This window comes from Tachypleus tridentatus, chromosome 13, assembly GCF_004210375.1.
Source record: "Tachypleus tridentatus isolate NWPU-2018 chromosome 13, ASM421037v1, whole genome shotgun sequence".
In the NCBI taxonomy this organism is placed as follows: domain Eukaryota; kingdom Metazoa; phylum Arthropoda; class Merostomata; order Xiphosura; family Limulidae; genus Tachypleus; species Tachypleus tridentatus.
Genome location: NC_134837.1, coordinates 171057451 through 171072898, shown reverse-complemented (window position 1 = coordinate 171072898; position 15448 = coordinate 171057451). Strand labels below are relative to the sequence as shown.

Sequence of the window (15448 nt, the reverse complement as noted above, 5' to 3'; positions counted from 1 at the left end):
TAACATAACACGTAATCAACTTAATTTGCGTTTGCAACTGAGATCAGACTGTATGTTTGAAATTAAACACAAAGCTACACAATGGACCATCTATGCTCTGTCCATCACAGGTATCGAAATCCGGTTTCTAGCGGTGTGAGTCTGCAGACATATCGCTGTACCACTGGGGGGTGGAAATTATATTAAAACGTGAAACGCTAGCTAATGTATATTTACATATTGTTATTGATATATATCATATCAATAGTAGTCTTATTAATGAAAAAAGTAAACCAAAAATATTAAACGTTTTGACATTTCAAACGATATCGTTAGGTTGTTATTTTAACAACAATAAAAACAAACGTGTACAGAATAGAAACAGAGTTGAATAAAATAGACATGGACAGACTATAAACAGACATGAACAGAGTAGAAACAGGCATGAACAAACTAGAAACAGACATGAACAGAATAGTTAGGAAGGTGACATTGTTTTGAATAGCTTCTGCAGCTCTCCAGTTTCTCTTATGGTTTGTTACCAAAAACTCAGGTATAGTCTTATGAATATTGATATTACTTTGAGAAGCGAAAGGTTTGTGTATCGTAGGCTCCGAAACATGTAAGCCTTTACCAAGCTGTTTATAAATATAATGGTTAAACTTTAGTTTTTTAATAGACTGTTATTTTTTCTAAGGCTATTTATTATAAAGGTAATTAAACTGTGAAAACTGAATACCTTTACTGATTGACGTCATTTTAGTGTAACTAATCAAAACTTATCAATCACTACAATCTTTGTTTAAAGTAAGTTACCATGGTGATGATCACAAGGCTGTGTCTAATACCACATTTTTTTATGATGCCTGTGTCATTGGTTCCCATATCTCTCGTTTCGTACGAGGAAATGAAACAGTAGCAGTCCATTAAAACTTTCGTTATTCTAATGTACCTGACCGTGAAAGAATCTAGCAAGGGAAATTTAACTTATTAATACATACATATTAATTGTAAGGGCATGTAATTTGTTAGGGTTACATATACATTTGTTTCCGTACATGATACATACATAAGTCATAAGAACGCGAAAAATACAGATTGTATGGTTATGTCAAAATCTGGAAAATATGGTATTTTGTAGCAAATAAAATACCAAATTACGAGGACCAATAGAAGCGTTTAAACAAAAATTACCAACAACGTTTTAATCCTAAATTAAAATGTTATTTCGAAACTATTATACAATGGCATTCAGCGATATAGTTTTACTTTACGAGAAGCAACGTATTATAAATAGGCTTAACTTAAAGCACCAAATATATTACGACTTGGCAAATAAGAACCAGAACAACATTGGTACAATTTAGAGGTAATGCTTAACATCTGTTGTTATTTCTTGCTCTTGTTGGGCTCTCTTGATGTTTCAATCTAGATGGATCTAAAAAAAAAAAGAGTCCCTGTTTTTCTCGGTTTTACTATGAGCTACTTTTTTATTTTGAGGTGGTAGTAGTTAAAATTATTTATAATAGACAAATGAACTTATCGCACGTGGATTTAAAAATATATTTGTATATAAGTGTATCTAGTTTCACTTTGACAACCATTCTTCATGGCTAATTTAAGAACTTTTGAATATTTTAAACTAAATATAGCTCTTGTTAATAAAAGGAGACATAGTTATGAAACAAAACATCAGACATGCATTCGACAACAACAGCCAAGTAAACACTTTATAAATGTTCTGTTATTATTTATGACTGTGATTTAGTCATATCGTTGTGCGCGATATGTGGGGATTATGTGCTTTATAAACCTTTTCTTCCCTTCTTGACTGTTTTTTTTTGGTGTGAACTGTAAAATGCTACATTTAATATATTTTTTAATGAATTAACTGCGCGTTTCGTGTTCTTGAAACTCCCACCGCAAGCTGCTAGTCAAGCCGAAATTATCTTTCAATATTTTAAAACACTGACTTGTAAAAAACTTTAATATGTGTTAAAAAGTGTTGTTATAAAATGAAACGTACAGTTTAACTATGGATATGGATGATGATCAAGGAATTCGAATCTGATCGGCGGATAAAAAGTCTTAACTGTACGGAATTCGAATATGTGCAGCGAATAATTCAGATCCTATTGAAGTAAGACATCGTTTAAAGTTATTGAAGACCAAAATGTAAATTAATGAAGGAATCTGCTTAAGGACTATCTGCGCTGTGCCATTTGAGCCTCGAATTTTAATTATACAAATCTTCAAGCTAAATGTTGAGTGAAAGTACGAGAGCTTTAATTATGAGTAAAAGTAAAGAAGAATACTGTTCATATCTGAATGAGAGGAAACATTGGAACCTAGATGAGGAAGGCTTGTATATTTTGTTGCTAAGCGCACAGCTACACAGTATGATACCTGTATTGTGCCAACCCTGTGTTTAGCGTTATTAGCCTTCAGTCTTGCTACTGAGCAACCAGTAACGGCTTCAAAAAAAAAAAACATTTTCAGCAGAGAAGGAAAGAAATATATTGAATTAATTTAACAAACTTTAAAGTATCAGTGAGTAAGATAGCTCGAGAAAGGAAACTTCGAACCCTAATGTAGAATAGAAATATTTTCATTGGAATTAGGGCCAAAAGGATTAAATCGATTAGAGAAACAGAAGAAATTAAGGTTAGGAAGAAGAATTTGATATAAAAGAAAGAAGAATAAAGACGGAGTTGAATTTGGATCAGAGAAAGAATTATACATACGAATGTGAGAGAACAATTAGTGAGGTTCAATGTAAATATTTGAAAGAGAGAAAGAGAAGAAATAAGTATTTTCTTATAAGGAACTGTAAAGTGTGAATATGAATTATTAAATATCCTACATCAAAGGATTTAAACATGAAAAATACTTTTACTTGTGAGTAAAAGCGGTAATATGAATACTTATATGCTCTTTGAGAATTTGTTGGTAAATATACAGAGATTACAACTACTAACTAATATATCATTATAATGCTGTAAGTTACTTGAAGTTGTGTAGACCTTCCATTTACAAAACTGGTTACTATCAGAAAGAACGCATTTAAACATCGGGAAGTACTTAAAACGTATGTTTTAGGTTCTGTCTGGAACACCTCTAATAGGAGGCCAGGCATGACCAGGTGGTTAAGGCAATCGATTGAGGGTCATAGGTTTGAATGTAGGGGCGTTATAATGTTACGATCAATCCCACTATTCGTTGGTAAAAGAGTAAGTAGCCCAAGCGTTGGCGGTGGGTGGTGATGACTAGCTGCCGTCCCTCTAGTCTCTCTAGCTACACGAGGGCTATCTGTGCGAAATTCACATCAAACCAAACCTAATAGGAATTTGACACTATTTGTTAATTTTGAAAACAATAATTCTGAAGTTCGTAGCTAGAAATCGTGAATGAGAATTGTGGACGTTTAAATATTTTCCGTGAATTAATTCAGTGATATTTTAGTTTAGTTCTCGTGTTGAAGGAAAAAATCACAAATATTTGAAGCACGTGATGATCCTCATTAACTTTAATATTATCTTATTTGTAGGAAGAGAGCTAAGGTTCTGCCAGTTTTTAAAGGGGGATATTTTAAAGTCAAGCTAAAGAAGTTATACCGTTTGATATTGTGAAGATAAAATATTTCGGACATACTAAACCTAACAGTTCCTCAAATAAGCTTTCCAAACTACGATATTTCATTTTACTTCGAAATAAACGTTTTAAAACCATTTTTGAATTATTTAAGTTGAAATTGTCATAAACTATATACCGTGTAAATGGTCTCCATGAGCGTTAGATTAGTGACCATCGATAATTGAGAGACACGTTAGATAATTATTTGGAGACGTCCCAACTCTGTCTACACTTGGGTGATAGACCGCATACCCATAAACCACGTACAAACAGTTGAATTGCGCGACTTTCGCGAGATTTATCAGCCACACGAGACGCAGTGATTCCGTGATCTAGAAAGGGAGAGGTGATAGTCGTCTAAGGAGGCACTTGTGTTTATTTCGTGGAACGGTAGGTTGTTTTGTAGCTGTTTGTGAGTAGAACATACCGTATTTCATGGAACGGTAGGATGTTTATGAGTAGATCATACCGTATATCATGGAACGGTATTTTTTTTTTTTTTATGTTTATGAGCAGATCATACCGTATTTCATGGAATGGTAGGTTGTTTTCAAGATATTTATGAGTAGACCATCCTGTTCGTTTACCTGGAGACGAATCTATAAAAGAAAAAAAAAACTAGCTAAGGCTTTGAATCATTGTTATATCTCACACATTTCAGATGTAGTAGCAATGTGAACCGTGCTTTGAAACAGGCCTATACTAGGTTTTGGTGGGTGCTTAATAAACTGCTCTATTTTAGATGTCACTTTTATAACTCTGTCTCAGGTGTTTGTGGGTCACTTTGGGATAGATAACTGGCCTAATTTTTTATCTATGTAATGATTCATACCTCTTCAACATAATATTATAGTTTCGTGTTGTGTAATAAGTTCTACGCCATGCGCATTTTAAAATATTGTTTGGCCATTTTAATATAGATTTAATTCCGTTAATAAAAGAATTACTGACGTTACGAATATAGACGTTTGTTCGCTGTCTTTAACATGGCTTACCAGCTGTACTAAAAGTATATATTTTAATAGTTTAATTCACTGTTTATCAGAACTTTGCGCATACTTTATTATAGTTACTCTAAAGTTTTTGTACTAAGATAAAATAAATGAAGTAAGTTTATTAAAAAGTTCCTGCGTTATTGAAATTGTAATAAATTATTAAAGTTACCTTTCATCTCCAGTTTTAAATTATCCAAGAAACATAGAATGAATTATTTGTGCTTTTTTGTTTAACTAAACAATATCTCATATTTTGAGCATAGAGATAGATTTTGTGAAACTACATAAACATTTTAATGGAGAGCAAGTGATTGATGAGATATATTACTACTTATGGAATTAACTCTTATCTCTGAAAATTGTATTTATTTTCATATTTAAAAGATTGAAATCACGTTATTCTGTTCTTATGAGAGAGAAGGCATCTAAAAGGGACCCTTGTACTAACTAGATCTCTTATTGGTAAGGTGTTTAGAACAGCTATTAGATATCATCTGATGAATAATTATTGAAGATTGGAACCTTGAATAAATAAACAGGGTGAATTCAGCTTTGTTCCTTGTCTTGGCAACATGTTTGTTTAAATAAGGTTTGCGTCGTGTGTTATCGCTGTTGATAAGTGTTCACTCGTGTGTTGTCGCTGTTGATAAGTGTTCACGCTCTTCTAGTCGCGCTGGAAGGAAAAATATTGAAATTATAAACAAATAAAAATAGTCTTCAAAATAATGTTCTTTTAACCCTTTTGTTTGAAGTAAAAATGTAGAATTATTTATTCCATGGTTTTGTTTGTTTGTTCATTGATTTGTTCGTTTATAGAGAATTAAATACTGAAATTGTAATGATAAAAGTTAAAGACAAATGAAATGATTTATTAGAAGATATTATCTATTTGTTTGTGTATAGAAAGATAAATATGAGTAACCTAAAGTAAAAGATTTAATTTCGTAGACCATATTTATCTGCTAAAGTTTGTGTTTTGCATTTTAGTATTTGCTAATAGTTCATATTGTACAGTTTTTAACACTCCTACGAAAAATGGGGCCTAATAGGCCCCAGAGCAACTTGAAAGGTTATTAATATTAGGCTAATAAATTTGTATTTAAATGAAATTGCCATTTCATTTGATGAAATGAAACAAAAGATGTGTTTATTTTAACTGTGTATCAAAACATTGTGTTGTTTGATATTTGGTCTCCAAATATTCGATTGGCAATTTATTATAACTTATGAGCCAAATAAACTATTGTGTTAATGTGTCATCAAACTGTAAAGTCCTTACTGAAAAATGTAACGACATTTACAGTAAAGACAGTTAAGATATATAATATGGTTTACTGACTGTACACTTTTACTATGCACTCTTAAAACAATAACAAACAACCTGACAAAACAACTCAATTCGTGTAAATTAGAAAATACTCCCTCATAATAAAAAGAGATGGTCATTTTATACTAGGATAACGAACGATTGGACATTGTCCGGTTACTGATGTATAACTATATTTATATATATGTATAACTATGCAAAAGCTAGCTGGTCACTGGAAAATTTCTTGACGAATCGAACTCAAGTGCCAAAAATGAATTATATTTAACTGTGTAAACTTATAAAGTAACAAGTAGCAGTAGATTGTAAACACTGTTAATGCCATTCTCTTGTTATCCTGAATTACATGGATCAGCCAGTAAATGGTTTCTCGGTAACCGGAAGAGTTGTAGTCCGTCCTTGTATGCGATGAATAATTTTTAACATTTGACAGCACGACATTTTTACTTTTAGGCATGCCAAGCTAATGTTGTCGTACATTTGCTTTAATATCAAGACGACATCAAGAACTTTAATCAAAACGATAGTTGATGAAATGCCAAGTCAATCAATAAAAATTATTGCCAAAGAAATATTAATTTTTCAATGTAAGGTAATCAAAATCCTGATACATTTTTTATAACATCAGTTTTACTATTCGGCACAGTTTTAATTAAGAAACATGGATAAAGTACTTAGTGTTACCTTTCTGTTAGTGTTTATACAAGCAAGAAAAACCTAACGAGTAAGCATAACACGCTATATATTACGCAGTGAAGTTTGTTTTACGTATACTATTTGATCACGCTGTACTTTCACTGATCCCTTAAAACTACAGTATAACAGTTTACTAAAAAAATCAATATCGCGGACAGAGAATTAACAAACCACTCGTAACGAAATGCATGATGAGTTACGAACTTAGTGACAACAGCGATCCTGCTGGATAGTTCACTCGACTAGAAATCTGCAGGTGTCGAGTGCAAATTCCGTCACCGAACGTACTCACCTTTTCTGCTGTAAGGGTGTTATAATGTTTCGGTCAATCACACTTTTCGCTGGTGCAAGAGTAGTTCAGGTTGGTTTTGTTGACCTGCTACCTTCCCTCTAGTTTATCACTTCTAAATAAGGGACATCTAGTGAAGATAGCTCAGGAGTAGCTTTGTGCGAAATTCTATAAAAAAATAAGAGAGTCACAATATCTAGATTAAATATGTAAATTTTTGCATACCCTAACATATGTATTATACAATTTAACTTGTAGAAATGAATAAAATCCCTATAACTCGAGCGCTTTTGAAAGGTCCGCCTACGCGTTTTTCTAACACTACAAATTAATTGATGAAAGCTAAAAAATGAATTAATTATAAATGGCATAATGATGAGAAAATTAATGCAAAATAAAAACCATACTTTTATATGTTGTTTCTCAGAAGAATGTTTAAAAGGAATTTTAACAGTTTCTGACTTATAATTCTCTTGGCTGGATACAAAAATAAATGAAAAGTAGCTAAGAAAGATAATTACAAATAAACTTGTTTATCATCTTGACTTCCAGTATCAATTACATCTTTAATTTACAGTGACATTAGTTAGTTATAGAGTGATTGGGGTGTTCTTGTAAATCAATGACGTCAGTAGCGGAAAAAAGTCATCAAGAAGTGAATCATACTTGTCTCTATAATTTTTGATGATTCGTTTTCAAGTTCCTTGACAGAGAAACCGAGTAGTGGTTAGTAATGTGAATGTAACACCCAAACTCTTTCCCTTAAAATGGTGTTTGCCTTCGGTAGCTCAATGGTATTTGGGTCACCTGTTCAGACTTTAATTTAAAATGATTTTTTTAACTTTCTTTATCAAAGCCGTATGCTTTTGGTTTGGTTTGTTTTGAATTTCGCGCAAAGTTAATCGAGGGCTATTTGTGCTAGCCGTCCCTAATTTAGCAGTGTAAGGCTGGGCGGAAGGCAGCTAGTCATCACCACCCACCGCCAATTCTTGGGCTACTCTTATACCAACGGATAGTGGGATTGACCGCACATTATAACGCTTCCACTGCTGTAAAGGCGAGCATGTTTGGTGTGACAGGGATTCGAACCTTCAAACCTCAGATCACGATTCGATTGCCTTAACCACATGGCCATGCTGGGCTAAATCTTTATTGGGTCAATAATGATACTGTTTGATCACTCTCACATGAAATCTACCTGGTTCTGATACCTGCTGGGATACAGCTTAAACATTTCCATAATATCAGGCGTTTATTCTTAAAATTAAAACATCTGATGACAAACAAGATGAACAACAAAATAATGGTTGTCAATGCTTTGTTTTATGTCTCTTTCTCTGTTTGAATAGGTTTTTCTTGTCTTATGATCGAATGATATCGAAAATTAACTAGTGCCAAAACGAAACCTACAAAACTTGACCATGTTAGGCAATTGTAACTTAAAGTAAAGGCTTTATTGCTTACCTGGGTTAGCTTAGTGTCAATTTATGTATGCATTTTTTAACAAACAGGACTTCTGATTGGGTTGACTTTGTGTCATCTCTTCTTTACCTATCAGGGCTTCTGCTTGGTGTTTTAAAAATAGCGATCAACTAAATCTCATAAAGAATCAAGTCAACTATAAAAGTATTCGTTTGAGTTTAGTTTTATAAAAATTTTACCCATCAGAAAGTTTGTCCGTGTTCTGGAAGAATGACCACCCATCTGTTTTATAAACTCATCAAAGGACGAATCTGACATTTTTTAAAAACAAGAAGTTAACTACACCTTACAGCACTATATTATTTAACAATAAAATACGTAAAATTCATAACAACTCCAACATATCTCTTAGAGCAATCAGTTCAGCATAATTTCAACCTTTTGTTGTTTTTTCCCACCATAATTACTACTTGGCAATTTACAAGAGTAACCATAAAAAAGCCAGAGAGCATTTGAGGCATTAAATTATAGTTAGCTATAAAATATGTTTTTGGATATGATTTTTCTTACCTATGAAAACTTTGTGACCCCTCAAAAAAAAACAAAAAAAAACTGTTAGAGCTTCTTCGGTCATCACAGCTCCAATTAATAACTTTCTCTACCGACGTTCCCTTAATGACTGACAACTAAAATCCATCAATAATTCCTCTTAACTTCTAGTCTCCCTTTAAACAAACATAATTACGTTTTGAATGGCAACTGAAACCTACAAATAATTCAGGTGGTTGTGGAGGCTTTGTGGTTGTTTTTCTTATTTATTTTCGATTTCTCTTCTTCATTAGTTCTCGTTTTGGGGGACAATTATGAAGGCTAAACGTTTTTCAGGAATAAACAACAACAAAACAAAAAACTGCAATAACAACAACAAAAAAGATGTGTAATAAAATTTATTATTTCTCGAAGATTTTAATAACAGATCGCGTTTAATGTAGTTTTGTACTCGACGACAACGGAACAAACAAAAATAAACACGTGGAAAGTCTTTTTCTTAAGAGTTTGTTTTAAGATAACGGAACCTTGGCTGATTTTTGAGTAGGTGGGTGTACAACAACAACAACAAAGAAGAACTAATCAGTTGTTTATTTCGTTCAGATACAGTGTATTATAACTAACAGAAACGGTCGCTGTTGTTATTAAGACTGACCCCCATAGTTTTGGTTATACGAATAAAGGTAAAATTGGTTCCTTTGTAGAAGCCTTTATTAAATGGTTAATTGACCCGTGGAAGAAAATGAATTTGCAACTGCTTCGTACAACGGAATGATTTAGTGTTTACATTTCTGTTTACGAATATATGTGTGTGTGTGTGTGTGTCTATAATAAAAGGAAGGAGAAAGAGCACACGTGCAGCTTACAGCTTGTAACATGAGAAGCAGCAACTCGAGCTGACTTCCTTAGTGAGTAATTCCTAGATAAAAGTACATTTTCTTTTATTTCTTTCCCACTTTAGACGCTGTATACTCTGGTAGAAGGGTAACGTAGCGTCCTCTAGTTGACTGCACACGGAACACTTATTTTTCAATGTTCTACGCATGACTTGAAAGGAAATGAAATTATGCTGAAAAATGATAATAACAGTAAATATAATCGGACAAAGTCGTTATTTCTTGTTCCAAAAGAAATTTTATATAAATCACTGCAATACTTTACTTCGTGCTGTTTCATACATTTGGTTAAATAAGTGAAGGAAAGCTCTATATTTGAATAACTGTGATATATCACTGTTGAAGCAACTGTTTTCTAAGCACGCTAGCGTTTTTATTTTAGGTACAGTAAATACTAGGAGGGTTTGAATTTCGCGCAAGGGCTACACGAGGGCTATTTGCGCTAGTCGCCCGTAATTTAGCAGTGTAAGACTAGAGGGAAGGCAGCTAGTCATCATCATCCAGCGCCACCTCTTGGGCTACTCCTTCACCAACGAATAGTGGGATTGATTTTAACATTATAACGCCCACAGAGCTGAACGAGCAAACATATTTGGTATGAACGGGATTCAGACCCTCGACCTTTAGATTACCACTCAAGTGCACTAACCACTTGGCCAATGTAGGCCTTTGATGGACAGACAAGCGACAGTTTCTAAAGGTTAAGTATATATCTCGTACAGGAACAACATAAAATTAAACAAAGAGTATTGAAAAATGAAGAGTATTTTCCCGTGAAGCAAGGCCCGGCAGAGCAAGGTGGTTAAGGCGTTCGACGCGTAATCCGAAGGTCGCGGGTTCGAATCCCAGTCGCACCAAATATGCTCACCCTTTCAGCCGTGGGGGCATTATAATGCTACGGTCAATCCCACTATTCGTTGGTAAAAGAGTAGCCCAAGAGTTGGCGGTAGGTGGTGATGACTAGCTGTTTTCCCTCTAGTCTTTGCTAAATTAGGGACGGCTAGCGCAGATAGCCCTCGAGTAGCTTTATGCGAAATTCAAAACAAATCAAACCAAACAAAATTGATCACTAGAATCGTTCCGGCAAAAACAGTTATTTCCTTAACATCTGTGACGTTTTGATTATAAGAAAAATTTAAACCTTTCAGGGCTTAATTGTGAATTGATATTTCTGTTAGGCATTCAGTGATTGTAAGTGAATAATGTAGTCTAACGTTTAACTCGAAATAAAGAGTGAATCAACCCAACTGTTTATCAACAACCTTATAGGAGTTTCTGCAGTGACAACCACTGTTTGAAATAACATTCTATGTCTTTATTTAATTATGCAGTCAAAGACCATAGAATACCGTATACGGTAAAAAGTTATTTAAAAGATAACTTTGAGGAAATGCCACGTTGTCATCGTACAAGACCTCATGTCTTATAATCGTACTTATATTTTCGCGAGATTGCTGATGTTCTGATGATAGATCCAATTATTTCAGGGGCTTAACTTAATCTGATAATCAAAATTTTAACATAGCAATCCATGTATACTCGTTTTCACTGTTAATATTTTAAAGTCCTTTCGAAGTACCTTTTCTCCAAACCTTTGAGATGTTGGTTCCTATAAACATATCGATCTTCTGGAACCTTTAAAAGTGTATTATTTTGTTTTGAGTGGTGGTACTGAGTTGTTAAGGTTCCAGTTTAAAGCTTAGAAATGAATTATCTGTTCTTTGTTCATCGGTGGAAGGGACCAACCCCGGATATAGCACTCCAAGTACGAAAACTTATCTCTAACCCATTGGGAAATGAAGTAGTTCTACACAATTTACTATTGTATTATGTAAATTGGCGTTAGGGAACAGGTCGTTTATTCACGTAAAATTTACTATTCTCTTAACAAGTTCCTTCAATAATATTTTTAAAATATAGAATCACAAGAATTCTCTTTAATTATGGGTTTTGTAAATTCATTTTCAAAATCATTGTTAACTTGAAGATAACCTAGGAAGGTCGAAGCGTTGTTCTCTGTTTATCAATAAAAGTGTTAATACTTATACCAGTCGCTTTGAGATACAAATAAGCATATGTATACATATATGCATAGGTAGTGTGACTGCGGTAACAACATAGGCAAAAATAAACCATAAAAAATTATATCGTTTGTAAAGGAAGTCCGAAGTTTTAATGCCTAACATATTAATGTACAGTATTATATAACATTTGTATAATCCAGTTCTAACGGTTGGTATTGCTGGTTCATCTGTGCTTTATATGATACGACAATAACTGTATATGTGTGTGTGTGTTTTTTTCTTATAGCAAAGCCACATCAGGCTACCTGCTGAGTCCACCGAGGGGAATCGAACCTCTGATTTTAGCGTTATAAATCTGTAGACTTACCGTTGTGTCAGCGGAGAACCAATAACTGTATGATTACACACGAAGCAAAATAAAAATTTTAATGGAAAACTATTGTACCAAAAAATAAAGCAGCGAAAAACTGCACCATTTGTCAAGGAAGTGCAAAACAAATTTTATGGTTTCTTGAGAAATGGTATAATTCTTCGTTATTTTGTTTTCTGCCCTTTTTAAATGTATATATATATATATATACGGACATAGAACGTAGTATTAAAACATTAGAAAGACTGACTCGAGAAAAAGTTGTAGAAAGAATGTTGGTAAATTTCTTTCTTCCAAACAAGTATATCGAATTTGAATAATTTATTTGAATATAAATGAGTTGTTGAATATATTAATACACAATCAAATGCAACATGCGTAGACCCAACTGTTTTAGAAGTGCTTATTTACAAGATAGAAGAGTTTTACTATTCATGAAAATGCACATTCAAAGGAAAGTCAGATGAAAAACTTTGGAACTCTGAGTAAATACGTAGAGAATTTGTTGTTTTTCGTCTAGTCTTGGGGCAAGAATATAGTTTTTACTTAATTACCTAAGAATAAGTGATATAGAATTGACTCAGTCTTGCTAAGTATGTATGGCGGATGACTACATTTTCATAAGTATATCTATGATGAAGAAGCTTTATATCCACAGATGAAGACCTCGTGAATAGTTTTCTACCCACAGCTTTAGATCTAAACAATATTTACATTCAAACAATTCAACTATGTCAGTATAATTTACATATTAATATATACGATAAGTACGGGTTTATTGTGAAAAAAACTTCTAATGTTTTCCGGTTTATGACTTCAGGTTTACGTTTATTTTCAAAATTCTTGAGAATTACTTATTTTTGAATAAGACAGAATAGTAATAATTGTAGTTATTTATATAATTTTGCCATGTTGTTGGTGAAACCTCGAATGTTTGAATCCCATTCTTTAGGGAATCTTTTTCGGAATTTCGCCCAAAGCTACCCGAGGATTACCTGCACTAGCCGTCCCTAATTTGGCAGTGGAAGACTAGAGGGAAGGCAGCTAGTCATTACCACCTCCCACTAACTTTTAGGCTTCTAATTTAACAACGAATAGTGAGATAGACAGGCACATTATAATGCCCCCACGGCTGAAAGGGAGAGTATGTTTGGTAAGACGGAGATTCGAACCTGCTACCTTCAGATTGAGAGTGAAGCGCTCTAGCTATGTAGCCTTGCCAGTCTTTAGTGAATTAGGGATAATTAATCCGTCAGTTTTATATTTCAAGGAAACCGTTACAATTCGGTTTCAGGCTGTAATAATAATTTCTAAGATGATATTGCATAAAATAACGTTTTTAATACATAACATCAAAAATACATGTTTTCATCAAGTGATACGAAAGTCCTTATTAATTAATTAATTAGTTAATTAATTTCTGATAATCAGTTATTATGATCATCAGATTTTTCTCATGAAAGGTAACTCAAAATTATAAAAATCAAAAATAGATGAGCGTAAGATCAAGATTATATAATACTGTTTAAAATTTTAGGGTCCAGTTACCATGGAAATCACGGATACTTTTTACCATGACCCTGTAAAACTTCCCGAATTCTCAATATCCGATTTATAGTGTTCATTGATGCTAGAAATAAAACTATGTTGTAGTCTTTGGTGTGGTACCAGTTGGGCAGAGTACTGTTGGTATTGCTAGCTGCTTTTTACAAGTGCTTTTTCATGTATATAAGTATTGTGTTTACACCTCTTATTTAGGTCTGAGAAACAGCTTTTAATAAGCGGTGGTGAAAGTCACCCCATTGCTTTAACAACGTAATTGCAATAAGAATAATAAAACATAATTTAAAAAAAACAAACAAAAACAGACTGATTCTTACACACTTATTCTTAAATTACTGTAGACGTGGCGTTTATTTGCACACAAACATAAAGTGAGTGTCCTTTGTGTAATGATCTCGTGATCGAGGCCACAAACCTTCCTTCCTGTTGAGTTAACTAGTCTTTTTATCAGATAAACTCGCTATTGCCAGAGAGAGTGGGCAGGGGGGGGGGATATTTACATAAAAACACCAGTTTTCTGTATCGTGAGGTATCCTTTATTAGCAGGGACGTGATCTATTTTCAGATATAATGGTAAGAAACTATACCTCATTATAATTGGCCTATTATCGAATAACTTTTCGATTTTTCCCAAAGTGGTAGGACATTTGAACAATGTCAATTTAGACTGCGTAAAATTCTGTAGTATACCTCGAAAAATGCTGCAAAATAGTTGATTTTAACGATCCAGGGATTCAACTGACGATCTTGATTAAACATCTTTCATCAATCATAAGTTTATTACCTTCTAATCATTTCTATTATATCATAATTATTTGCAAGATTTAAGCCATTACTAACCTTAAATTACCAATAAGGTCGACGGACTCAATCGACTTTTGAAGTATGTTTCTCTAAACTATATATACTCATGACTGCTTGTGAGTCCACATCTTTTATAAATAAGTGATTTTATTGAAATCTGTTTATCTGTTTTTTACAAGAAACTTACTGTGTGAGCTCTTAACGATAGAGAACGTTATCTAAAAAATGTAATACGATTAGTTTAATCTATGCAATGTGTTGAATTGTTTGTGCAGTATTTCCCTGACAGTAATAATTTTCAAACCACTGTGACCCCCTCAGTTTGTACGTTCCACCAGAGAGACTCATTATGGCAACTGTCAGGCAATGATTTCCTGTCAAAATATTGTTCAAGTGTACGTGAAGCGCACACCAGCTGTCTTTTTAACGGATGCTATATTAGCTGTAGGTGAGAGTGTCCACCGCTTTGACTGTCGGTGATGTACAGAGTTATCTAAAAATGTATACTCGAATAAAACATCATTTACTACTGACTGTTCAAAGTACAAAAGCAAAGATAGTCATCATAATTATAATGTTACCATATAAGAAAAAAGTCGGTCCTTTATTGTTAGTTGATATGGCATTCTTTGTCTTTCACTGTAAGTCATAAAAAATCAAGTTGTTTTACCACCCTGTATATTGCAGGCGAAGGCTGATTGGGATAAATGTATAAAAGCTTTTTGGAAAATGGATGGTAGAACTTGCCTTTAGTCCTAGTTAATCATTTGTCTAAAATTGGAATAGAGACATTTGGCTAAACTGGGTAATTATATATGTATGCACAAAACATCTTACTAAGTGAGATTGTTATTGTTATTACGTGGTATTACATAATCACAAAATCTGTTTTCAGTTATCA

General features: G+C 33.3%; 1 protein-coding gene and 1 long non-coding RNA gene across 5 annotated transcripts in view; one reads left to right on the top strand and one right to left on the bottom strand.

The window, feature by feature from the left end:
- Positions 1 to 1221: 1221 nt before the first annotated feature.
- On the bottom strand, positions 1222 to 7083 carry LOC143236812 (uncharacterized). The gene is made up of 3 exons (XR_013019760.1): positions 6923 to 7083; positions 4136 to 4211; positions 1222 to 1417 (listed from the first exon to the last, which is right to left on the bottom strand). It is a non-coding gene; the product is annotated as an uncharacterized LOC143236812 (long non-coding RNA).
- Positions 3912 to 15448, top strand: part of LOC143236810 (homeobox protein cut-like) — a 159964-nt gene continuing 148427 nt past the window's right edge. For 2 of the 4 annotated variants that reach the window (XM_076475393.1, XM_076475388.1), the window contains exon 1: positions 3912 to 4002. The gene's annotated coding sequence lies outside the window, so the exon portion shown is untranslated. The remainder of the gene's footprint in view (positions 4003 to 15448) is intronic. The other 2 variants (XM_076475395.1, XM_076475389.1) reach the window with 1 other exon arrangement.